Source organism: Bufo bufo, chromosome 3 (assembly GCF_905171765.1).
Source record: "Bufo bufo chromosome 3, aBufBuf1.1, whole genome shotgun sequence".
Classification (NCBI taxonomy): domain Eukaryota; kingdom Metazoa; phylum Chordata; class Amphibia; order Anura; family Bufonidae; genus Bufo; species Bufo bufo.
This window is the reverse complement of record NC_053391.1, coordinates 62,018,245-62,031,503: the sequence shown is the minus strand read 5'-3', so window position 1 is coordinate 62,031,503 and position 13,259 is coordinate 62,018,245. Positions and strand designations below refer to the sequence as shown.

General features: G+C 45.6%; 1 protein-coding gene across 3 annotated transcripts in view; it reads left to right on the top strand.

Moving 5' to 3' along the window:
* CHODL (chondrolectin) overlaps window positions 1-13,259 on the top strand; it is a 154,902-nt gene that overhangs the window by 12,575 nt on the left and 129,068 nt on the right. The window lies entirely within an intron of this gene.

Below are 13,259 nucleotides of genomic sequence, written 5' to 3'. Positions count from 1 at the left end.
GAAGCTCTAATGAAAGTCTGTGAGAGATGGAAAGTGTAACATTATATTTATTTGTGTTTCACCTAGAAACCTTGTATAAGGAGAGCAGTCAGAGCCCCTAGTGTTCTGCAGTTAGGGAAAAGTGCTTAGAAGAAGAGATTCTGCCAGACTGAAGACACTGAGATGGGGATACTCCGCCGCAAACCCGGGATCACCAACCTTTGTCCAGGGTACCAGCCTTCGGACAGAGAAAGGGACAGCTAGCTTAGGCCTTTCCTCAGCATCAAACCCTTACTCTGCCATGTAGGAGGCTGGAGAAGCCAGCCCAGTGCCTTGGCTGTATTGTTTTGCATTTGAATTCCTCCAGTAAAGAAGCACACTGGTTTATTGCAGACCCTGACTCTCTGGACTTGTTTTCCACTCGAGTGCACCACACCTTACCATCCTGTCTGGAGAGCAGTAACACGTAGTGACACCTCAACGGTGTCCGGGGGACCCAGTGTGGCATTGGGGCCACCTTAAACAGACACTACAATAAATGTTCCCCTAAGATTTATTTATTTATTTATCATAAAATTCATGTTTGTGGCTATAAGTCTGTTGAAAAAAGAGCCCGAGACCTACTACCCCTCCTAAAAATGAAAGTTCAGGATGTGTAGAGTTCCTACATGTCTATGTCTACACATTTTCACCAAAACTGGAAACTAGAGATAAGCCAATTGATTCATACAAAACAATTCTTTCATCACAATTAGTTCTTCAACTATGAGTGGATGTTTCCAATGCTGAGGAAGCTCCCCTCTGACTTTTAACTGACATGGCCGGACATCTGGCCTGGCTCTGACAATCTCACTCCTAGAGTCGCAGCCTGTAAAGTAATTATGGGTATTATAGTTTCACAACAGTTTGGGAACCACAAGTTGCAGTCCAGTAGCCTATAGTATGCATTGAATGCTGAAGCCCCTTCTTCTGGTGCTACTTGTTTGTTGTTATTTTAGGACACCAAGGAAGTGATATACCAAGTCACCAACTTAAAACTAGTCATGTAGTGCAGAGATGTACCTGAAGTCCTGTAGAGCCCTAAAAACATAATACTTTTCCTCCTTTGTCTCAAGTGAACAAGGGAAACGATTGAAACAAAACCAATAAACAGTATTATGCTTAGTGCATGGCCTTCAGAGCCTGAGCATGGCACAGGGATTCTCTCTTTGGCGTTCTTTGAATCTCTGTACCATACACCTCCCTGTAGCCCATGCACTAGGCATGCCACAGTGTACTAGTCTTGCCTGGAGTGTTCCTGTTAGACTAGGGCTCCACAGCTTTTGTGTTGCATGTCAGGAGCACTGTTGGGGCAAAGGATCATTTTATGCCAAATAATAGGAATATCTAATGATGCAATAATGATGACTGCATCATCCTAGCCTTATTGTGCCATTGTATACTATGGGCTATTATTGTACATCTACTGGCACACAGAATGTAGTCAAATATCATGTTATGTTAATTCATATTATTATGTTCACTCATAGTGTAAGGGTACAACTACACTTCAACACTGGTAGTGCGACAGCTGCTGTGGCCAGGTTAGCAGAGTAGCAGTGATCCAATCTCAATGAATGGGATCGCCTTGCCAGTTGCAAGAAATCCTACACTGCTGGATATCTTGCAACTGGGGCAACAATCTCATTCTTTCCTATGGGATCACTGCTACTCTGCAAACCTGGCCATGACCAGTGTCGCATGTAGCCATACCCTAATTCCAAAAACTTTACAGCATATTAAAACCTGGAAAACTAGTACTTGCCCAATTTACTTGCCTCTGAGTTTTCTGATGTTTTTTTATTTCTACCTCTCCCTCTATCCCAGTTCTAGAGATCCCCATGCTTCTGATATAATACTGTATGTAAATGTACCACTAGTTGTTATGATGAGCAGGTTTTCTTATGCTGTGTTGTCTTCGACATGCTGTGTTGTCTTTAGGCAAGGTGCTGAATCTCCTTAAAGAGACCAGTTGTATGTGGAGACTTCCTGTAAATACTCCATAGGATTCTGGCTGGATCGATGTTATGCCTTTAATGACTGTTAGGATTCTGGCTGTATTCAGCACCCTGCCTATTACATACTGATGAAGAGCAAGCATACCAGGCTGTCAAATCCCAAAGCTTGTTGGAAATTCAGATTTTTGACTCCTAGTAAGCCACTTCCAAGAGATGGCGCTAGTAAGATGGTTCTCTTCCTTGGATGATACCTCTGCATATTGGTTTCCGATGGAGCATTGCCAATATGTTTTAACACTATGGAGTACTTCCAGTAAGTCTCCATACAGGACTGGTCTCTTTAATGAGATTCCAACCTGCCGAAGCCGCATTAACGGCATGCCAGCCAGCATCCTACTTCCTACTGGCCTATAAGGAGCCACTTCCAGGAGGTGGCATTACTGGGATGATTCTCTTCCTTGGGAGATAACTCTGCATATTAATTTCCATTGCCAATAGGTCTCCATACAGCACTGGTGTATTTAAGAAGACCCTGCCTAAGCCTCATTAAAAGCACTGCACCCAGCCAGCCAGAATTCTACTCTGTACTGATGAGTACAGAAAAAAGACCATGTGTGGCCCTTTTCCAAGACCTCAAATAGTGTCCCAATAAATATTGTGGCTAAGTGAGGGGCCAACTACACAAATAACCCGGTACAAGCTCCCAGACATAGAACCAGACTTAGACAAAAAATGGAGCTCACAAGGTACCCATATAAAATGTAATATTTTATTGAATTAATCTTCACATATAAAAGGATGTTGATGGTAAAAAGGAAAAAGTGACAGAAGAAAACACCATCCTGGTAGCACACACAATACAGGGGTATATAGTATGCTACAACTATGTAAATACATATTAAGACATGATGCAGCAAATATAGTGATCTATAGCTGCATAAACAATCATTATACATGAATGGAGGATCCTGGCAACCGGAGTATCAAGAGACAATCACATCTCATAATATTTACAACATACTGCATCAAAAAAACTCACCTACGAGTGCGTGCAAACCAGGATGGATTTACCCCAACGCGCGTTTCGACGTACCCCGGACTGTAAAGGAGTTCCTGAACGGATAGCTTTTCGTTAAATATTTTTCGTCTAAGCTGTGAACTTGGTGAGAGCATAGGATCTATGTGTTTGTATCCAGCAAATCATTGTATTTTCTATCTAGCATCTTGCTCCTTGTATAGTGCTCTTTGACGGTGCAGTTGGTTCTTGCAATTATTCTAGTCCAGGTCTTGTTTCTGAGTTTTTTAGCTTGTAGTTCGCTTGTGTCCTTTCTATTTGAGTCTGTCTGCTTTGATTGCAGTTTATCTCTGCTTAGTCTAGATTTATTGTTTCTGGACCGTAGTGCCTTCCTGTTGTTGTGGTACAGTCAGCATTGCAGAAAAGAATTTCAATAGAGAGTGTGGGGTTTCGCTCTGGTAGACAGGATTAGCGGACGCAGTATAGAGGCAACAACAAGTTCTTTGGATCAAACAGTTCAGTGTTTTATTCACACTTTAGGCTTATGACAAAACAAGCAGTCATAATCAAGCAAAAAGTCACCTGGCGGTGTTGGTGGTAATTCACACCATGCGGCAATTCTGCCTTAAAAAGTACTTGCTGATAGCAGCACCATCCTGTTTTGACACCCAACAGGTAGCAAGCCTTCACCCAGACACAAGGCTCCCAGATCCCAACACAAAGACCTTGCTTCTGAGCCCAGCTGCCTATTTAAGGACAGCCAGGTGCTGCCAAAAACCGGACCGGCACTTAAAATCCGGTCCGGTATTTAACCTCATCTGGCTGGAAATCAGCCCAGCAGCACATGCTGGGAGGAAAATACCTGTTTTCCCAGACAAAACCTCTCACTGTGTCACAGGAGATATTTAGGGACATTGATGGCCAGTGGTGTGGTGTTCAGGGTTCAATATAGGGAAGGATCCAGTGACAGTTTGTTAGGGTCAGCTGTTGTGTCTTAGTTTATCTTTGGTTACTTTTATCGATCTGCTTCATTACCTGGCTGTCATCATCATCATATCCTGCTTAATTACCTGTCTGACATCTCTTATCTGTTTTTGTACCATCATCCATATAACATTATTACTCAGTTCTTGTCCTACTTCTGCATATTTGTTACCTCACAGTTTTGGTATGTGCTTCACAGAAATAATATTGTGAAGGAAGTATCAACATGGGCAGGTAACAAGTATACAGGAGTAGGACAAGAAGTAAATTAGGATGATAAATTCATTCTTGTGACAATCTGGTTGTTATACAATTCAGCCCTAATGAAAAGTCCTGGGGTTATCATTGTGTTGGGAGCAAGGCCGGTGTCAGCACCCAGCATACCCGGAGAAGTGCTGGGGCCCACAGCTCCTGCGGGGGCCCACAGCACAGCTGCCAGAGGCCAGAAGCAATGAGCGCTTCCATCAATACAGATGGAAGCGCTCATTTCTGGAGCTCTGGGAGCTGGGTCCTGTCACTCAACGCTCAGCTCCCAGCGCTCCTCCCCTTCTTCAGGCAGGCCGCGCTTTGAATGGTGAAGCAAAAGGACTTCTCCCCGCTCCACCATTCAGCCTGCAGGCACGGATTGCGCTGCCGGCATGTGTGGGCGAAGCCTGCAACCCGGTAATCTGCATAAGGTCCGCCCACAGAGTGATCTGTGCCTGCAGGGGAGAGAGGACTGTGAGCTTCAGGAACGGGACAAGGTGAGTAGTTACTGTGTTTTTTTGTTTTTAATTCATAGGGGTGACAGAGGAATTCATTACTATGGAGGGGGCACAGAGGGCTTTATTACTATGGAGGGGGCACAGAGGACTTCATACTCTGGAGGAGGCACAGAGGGCATTACTAATGTGAAGGGTGCTCAATGGGCATTACTACAATAAAGGAGGCACAGTGGGCATTATTACTGTGAAGGGTGCACAGTGGGCAATATTACTGTGAAAGGGGAACAATGGGAATTTCTACTATGAAGGGAGCCCAATGGGGATAATTACTAAGAAGGGGGCACAATGGGGATTAATACTATGAAGGGGGCACAATGTGGATTATTACTGTGAAAGGGGCACAGATAGAGCATTACAACAGTGAAAGGGGCACAGAGAGGGCATAACTACTGTGAGAGGGCACAATATGGACAATACTACTGTGAGGGGGTACAATATATATTTTTTTAAGTATTGGGGGGGCTCCAAGAAAGGACCCGCCCCGGGTTCCAAACACCATAGGCTTGCCACTGAAGCAGGGAACTATTTGCTCCCCGATCCACCAATGACCCGCTAGCGCTCCATAGCAGTACAATGTCCTCCTCACACATCGTCCTGCTGATCTGTGTAGGAGGAGGAGCGGGGCAGGCTGGGAATCAGCCTCTGCTCCTCCTACACAGCAGCGCGATGTGTCACAGTATCCTGCTGCTGATGGGGAGCACAGATCATGGGAGTAGCCAGATGATTGAGGCGAGGAGTATTTATTGTTTTTTCACTTCCTGTGAAGGGGGCACATCTGGGCATAACCACTGTGAAGGGGGCACATATTTTGGGATATCTACTGTGAAGGGGCACATATTTTGGGATATCTACTGTTAAGGGGCACATATTTTGGCATATCTACTGTGAAGGGGCACATATTTTGGCATATCTATTATGAAGGGGGCATATCTTGGCATATCTACTGTGAGGGCGCACATATCTGTGAGTAGACCTGAGGTACTGAAACACTGGGTAGAAAATAAAAGTAGGCAGTGGCACATAAGGACTGATTCACATACACTGCGTGCAGAATTATTAGGCAAATGAGTATTTTGACCACATCATCCTCTTTATGCATGTTGTCTTACTCCAAGCTGTATAGGCTCGAAAGCGTACTACCAATTAAGCATATTAGGTGATGTGCATCTCTGTAATGAGAAGGGGTGTGGTCTAATGACATCAACACCCTATATTAGGTGTGCATAATTATTAGGCAACTTCCTTTCCTTTGGCAAAATGGGTCAAAAGAAGGACTTGACAGGCTCAGAAAAGTCAAAAATAGTGAGATATCTTGCAGAGGGATGCAGCACTCTTAAAATTGCAAAGCTTCTGAAGCGTGATCATCGAACAATCAAGCGTTTCATTCAAAATAGTCAACAGGGTCGCAAGAAGCGTGTGGAAAAACCAAGGCGCAAAATAACTGCCCATGAACTGAGAAAAGTCAAGCGTGCAGCTGCCAAGATGCCACTTGCCACCAGTTTGGCCATATTTCAGAGCTGCAACATCACTGGAGTGCCCAAAAGCACAAGGTGTGCAATACTCAGAGACATGGCCAAGGTAAGAAAGGCTGAAAGACGACCACCACTGAACAAGACACACAAGCTGAAACGTCAAGACTGGGCCAAGAAATATCTCAAGACTGATTTTTCTAAGGTTTTATGGACTGATGAAATGAGAGTGAGTCTTGATGGGCCAGATGGATGGGCCCGTGGCTGGATTGGTAAAGGGCAGAGAGCTCCAGTCCGACTCAGACGCCAGCAAGGTGGAGGTGGAGTACTGGTTTGGGCTGGTATAATCAAAGATGAGCTTGTGGGGCCTTTTCGGGTTGAGGATGGAGTCAAGCTCAACTCCCAGTCCTACTGCCAGTTTCTGGAAGACACCTTCTTCAAGCAGCGGTACAGGAAGAAGTCTGCATCCTTCAAGAAAAACATGATTTTCATGCAGGACAATGCTCCATCACACGCGTCCAAGTACTCCACAGCGTGGCTGGCAAGAAAGGGTATAAAAGAAGAAAATCTAATGACATGGCCTCCTTGTTCACCTGATCTGAACCCCATTGAGAACCTGTGGTCCATCATCAAATGTGAGATTTACAAGGAGGGAAAACAGTACACCTCTCTGAACAGTGTCTGGGAGGCTGTGGTTGCTGCTGCACGCAATGTTGATGGTGAACAGATCAAAACACTGACAGAATCCATGGATGGCAGGCTTTTGAGTGTCCTTGCAAAGTAAGGTGGCTATATTGGTCACTGATTTGTTTTTGTTTTGTTTTTGAATGTCAGAAATGTATATTTGTGAATGTTGAGATGTTATATTGGTTTCACTGGTAAAAATAAATAATTGAAATGGGTATATATTTGTTTTTTGTTAAGTTGCCTAATAATTATGCACAGTAATAGTCACCTGCACACACAGATATCCCCCTAAAATAGCTAAAACTAAAAACAAACTAAAAACTACTTCCAAAAATATTCAGCTTTGATATTAATGAGTTTTTTGGGTTCATTGAGAACATGGTTGTTGTTCAATAATAAAATTAATCCTCAAAAATACAACTTGCCTAATAATTCTGCACTCCCTGTATATCCACTCTGTAGCATGCTCTGTGTAAGGTATTCGATCTATAATACATGCAGTTTCATTGCTGTAAGCGTCATGCAAAATGCCACAAGGGTGCCCACTGAGACTTTATCGCCAAAGGGCCCACATGAACCTGGAGCCGGCACTGATTGGGAGACAGTTAGTACCCAGGAAAGGTGATTGACTGTAATTGGGGAACTACAGCTCTGCAGTCTTCTTAAGAACCAGAACAACCAGAGTCAATTGCCAAGGTCATAAATACCCAAATTCTTCTCTTGAATGGAGAGTTATCTTATTCCTTTTGATGTTGTCCAATCACCCCACGACAGCATCAATGGTAGCTTAGTGTGATCTTGTGAGATATAGCTGTGCATATCCATCCTCACTTCAACCAGCCATTTGGGAATTGGATAGACTAGGGAAGAAGACTCCCCTGAGAGAAGAGTCAGGGTAGCCACGTTTGTGACTTTTCAGCCTTGCTTATGTGAGAAAATTGTGTCTTTTTGCATTTTTACACCATTTACCCCAGCGTTAGGGGGTGTGGGAGTGTGTGTGAAGCCAATAGCAGGCCACAACAGGGGCCGAGCATCACTCGCAATGCTCTGATGCTAGGGAGGCTCATCCCCATCGCAGCCTGCTATTGACTGCAAATCCCCCCCTCCCCTCACGCTGGATGTTTTCTTCCGCACGACGGTGAGATCAAGCAACGCGGGTGCCGGGGAGCGAGGTAAGTAGAACCTCTGTGAAGGGCTTGGGCCTATAAGGGGGCATTATAGATCTTGGATAACTCCTTTAACAAACAAGTGCAACAGTAGATACATAATAATTCTTATAATGTGTGCAGGTAGAAAGATGCCCCCTAAGGTGTGCCAGTACAAAAATATCCCCTTATAATGTGTGCTAATACAAAAGATACCTCCTTAGAGTGTGCAACAGTACAAACAATACCCCTTATAATGTGTGCTATTGCTAAACATACCCCCTTATAATGTGCATCAGTACAAAAAATACCCCTTTATTGTGTACGCTAATACAAAATATATGCAGCCAGCCAGTAGTGCAGGGGCAACACGTGAGGAGCACGGTGGACCGATGAGGGACCAAATTATAACACACAGTTTACTCATGGTTAGCAGAAAGCCTCCCTGGGCTGGCAGCACAGTGTTGAGGTGGACAGCACAAAATACTCCGGGGCATGCTCTGTGGTAGGGAAGCATCAGCCAAGATGGTGGTTGAGGTCATGGAGTCTTCACTCTACATTCTCTCCCACTCATCTAATCTGACCACCTCAGATCTGCATCCATTCTCAACCCTGAACTCCACTAAACTGTCTCCTCTCCTCAGAGAGCCCTCAACCCACTAACTAGGCCTGACCTAGGTATATATATGGCCTAAGTTTTATCCCCATCTAGTGGTGGGATGTATAAATCAAGGAGATTTAGAGTATCATTTAATATTGAGCATGCCCATTTGCGTTTCATATTTCCACTGTAGATTTACCTATTTGTAATGCACAGGTAAAATCTGCAGCAGAATCTTTGAGGGTGCGGATACAGGTGCAGATTTTTACACGTGAATTTTGGGGCAGACCTCTGTGCAGATTACATCCCCCACTGAAATGAAAATTGGGGTTGTGATTCTGAGATCTGATGAACATTGGGGGTCTGATTTGGGGACTGATAAAAAAATATTTGTTTTTCATATTTTCCACCTCTATAGCCCAGGTGTGTGTTATGATCAGGTGCATCTCAAACAGCCAACAATACAATGTATTAATATTCCAAGAACCAGAACCCCAGTAGAAAACTGGCAATTCCCATAATCTAAAAATTGGATCCGGCAACCACACAATTCTGTTCATGACAAACCGAATCTCTGCATTTTTTGTAATATTCGTTCTCTATGATGTGTATTATTTGTGCACATGAAACTAGTTATCTTCTCTTTCCATGTAGGTTATCTCAGATACCGACACCTGGGTATTCCATCTGAATAAACAGCACATTAACTCCTGTGGCTGCAGATGCAGCATTCAGCATATCCAAGCCAACACCACTTATGATTTGTCCTCATTTTAAGAGCAGAGATTATTTTGCTGGCTCGCGGGGACTGTATTTATGTAGGTACCGTACAAGCTGGATTTGTTACTTCTTTTTTATAGCACATAGATAGAATAAATCTCGTATTTGCAGATCAACAGTTTCGGGGGTCTCCTGGAGGCAGCTGCAGGGTGGTAACGTAAATCTGCTCGATTCTTCCACCTCGCCTGCTGTGCTCTCCCATGACTTCATAAGGAATGAGAAGTGATGATAATGCACTTTGTAGAGATGCAATTACTTTAAGTATATATTGGGCAGGAAAGATGCAAGCTAATCTTGTTAGCCTCCATTTAACGACCAGTGTATTAATCATAGCCATTATACCTTAATGACTGCTGTTTACTGCATTCTGTTTTTTTTAGGCTGTTGCCATTTATATGAACGATTGCTAATCCTTTTACTCCTGCATTACACCGCTATAAGAAATCGCTCTGTAATGCTGCGGTTCCAAAGCAAGGCGCATTCACTGCCCCATGTTCAGACACTGCCTTTTTATTGAATACATGTAGTACATTCATACAGATGAAGAATGTTCTGGTCTCTCAGGACCATCAACCAACCCATTAGCTTCACTAACGTCTAACACACCTCCCCACAAAGTATGATGCCCTCTAAGTGCTTACCCACAAATTATAATGCCTTCATAGGGGTTGTCCAGGCTTTTTCATATTGATGACCTATCCTCAGGATAGGACATCAATTTCAGATCGGTGGGGGTCCGATCAGCTGTATGGGGAGACGGCGCATGCAGTGTGCACGTGCCATCTCCCTTCTCTCTTCCTGCTCGCTGCTGCTGTCCCATAGCCATAGCAGCCGAGCAGGAAGAGAGAAGCGAGGCAGCACGCTGTCGGACCCCCACCGATCTGATATTCATGACCTATCCTGAGGATAAGGCATCAATATGAAAAAGCCTGGACAACCCCTTTAACTGCCCCCCTCAGAGTATGATGTCCCTGATGTATGATGTGCCTTCCCCCAACACTTCGCCACCCTACTCTATGATGTCCCTCAACATGCCTCTATACAGCATGATGCCCCCTAAGTGTCCCACTCTAGTACCTCTCCACAAAATATAATGCCTCAAAGTCCTACCGCACAACATGATGACCCTTAAGTGCTCCCCACAGCTTGATGGCCCTCTTAGGCTCCATTCACACATCCGTAGCGTGTTTTGCGGATCTGCAAAACACGGACACGGCAGAGTGTGTTCCACATTTTGCAGACTGCACATCGCTGGCACTAATAGAACATGCCTATTCTTGTCCGCAATTGCGGGCAAGATCAGGACATGTTCTATTTTTTTTTTTTCGGGAACAGAAATGCGGAACCGGAAGTGCGGCCCCATATAAGTGAATGGGTCCGCAATTCCGTTCCGCAAAATGCGGAATGAAATTTACAGCATGATGCACCCTTATTCCGCCCCCAGGATGGTGCTCTATAAGTGCAGGAGTTACAGGGCGACTGGTGGAGCTGGATGATGACTGGAAATGATGACTCCATGCTTCACCCCTGAGGGCACAGATACAGTTAACTGGGACATGCGGGACTATTCGGCTGGATCCAGAATGGTCCTTCCTTTCTTGACATGTGTCCTTCCATACCTTCTCGACATGTGCCCATCCTCACCTATCCTCTTTGACTGAGATATTCTAAGACGAGTGGCACAAGTTAGCCTGCCTTGAAAAAACGCATACAAAAAAAATAAAAAGTGTGTTACTCTGTAGGGTGTGATGCCCAAAGCAATTGTTTTTGTCAAACAGGATATCCCAATCCAAAAGCAAAAGGATAGGACGGACACATGTACTTCATCCACCAAGAACCACAGGGGACTGAAATGGTACAGATTTGGCACTGTGGTTTTATGTTGATGAAATTGTAATAATTTTGAGAAAATCTGCAATATAAATTGTCCTGCAGCGTGGATTTTAAATATTGAGCATGCCCATTTGCGTTTCATATTTCCACTGTAGATTTACCTATTTGTAATGCACAGGTAAAATCTGCAGCAGAATCTTTGAGGGTGCGGATACAGGTGCAGATTTTTACACGTGAATTTTGGGGCAGACCTCTGGGCCCCCTACACATCAGACCCACCCATCAGACACATATATATTAGTTCCTCTATGTACCAGCACCCCCCCTCCCCCCCACACACATTCGTTCCTCTCTGTACCAGTACCCCCCTGCACATCAGACCCCCCCCCCCTCATCACACACATTAATTCCTCTCTGTACCAGTACCCCCCCTGCCAGGGGGGGGGGGGGGGGTACTGGTACAGAGAGGAACTAATGTGTGTGGGGGGAGGGGGGGTGCCTGTCACTCACCAGTACTCTTCAGAAGTTGGATTCCAAAGCAAAGTCGATGTTCTTTGCTGCACCGTCCGACTCCTGACTCCAAGGAGGACCAGTCACTGGTCGCCGCACTGATCGCTCCTCAGTCACAGGCGCGCGGGAAGGAGTTGACGTCACCTAACGTGAGGTCAACTCCCTGCCTGCGCCAGCCTGAGCCGTACTCTGCAACGACCCGCCCCCCTCCACTAGCTGCCCAGCCAACGACATTAGGGAGGAGATACTGCCAGCTCTCCGCTGCGCTCCGGTACCGGAAACCCACGTACTGGGCGCACGGAGAGGTGCTGGTACTCTCCAGGGCAATTTTTGGAAGTGGCGGTACTGAGTACCGCCGCGTTCCGGCCCACTTCAAGCACTGTTTATAACAAATTGTATTCCATTGTATGAAGTGGGCGCAATAATGAGGAACAGTGATCGCGCGCCTTCCCCTCCTCCAAATATGATCATGGCATCTGAGAGTCACATTCAGCCTATCAGGAGTGTGAGGGGTAGCTTTCTTTCAGGGGATCATCCTCACAGATACGGCTTCAGAACACCAGGTTTCAGGTTCAAACAGTGCATTTAATGTGGCACACAAGCAAAAGCAAAACAATTAACACTCGCCCGTCCAGGCTCTAACTAAACATAATATCCCTGACTCACCTAAGTCCCTGTTCACACCCTGTGATCACATGCGGCTTTCCCAGCCAATGTCCCACAGCCTCCTGGCTGTACAGAGCACAGTACACCCACTGTCTCCAGTCCAGTGTCTCTTGTGGGAGATTGGGGCTCAGTATTCCACCTGACTATGGGCCTGCGACTCTCCCAGGCGTCCCCCAACTCCAGGCTATCTCCCAGCCTTGTGGTCCCTCAGCCTTGCCCAGCTGAGACGACACTCACAAAGCCTCCAGGGCTCTGTCCACGGTTAACACACTTTCCCCTTGCTGACACCCTGGGAGGTGCTTTATGCCAGCCTGATTACTTCCAGCTGGTCTCACCTGTGGTGGAATAGGGGTGTGGACCGCACTAGACACCCCTTCTTGCCTCTAACCTGAGTGAGACCTGTCACTGTCTCACATACCCCCTCTCCCTTTGTTCAAGCCCGTGAGGGTGAACACCTGCATAACCACGGGAGGCTGGTGAGGGGGCATCTCCATCAACCACAGTTTTCCCCTTGTTTTGCCACAACCACACCAGCAGAGCCCAGTTTATCACCAACACTAACTCAGGTTCTCTCTCAGCATTGACACCGGTTACATCCACAAACACTTTATTAGCAGCCTCCACTAGTTCTGTACACCCTTCCAGCATACAGTCACCACCAGGTATTCTCTGTTCCCACACCAAGCTCACAGACTTGCCACTCATCTTGTCAGACACGTTCATCTCCTGGTTGCCACTAGCAAACACCTTTGTTTTATCAGACTTTGACATGGCAACCTCACTCTCCGAGTTGCAATCGGTCACAGCACATACGTCACATACACCGCTC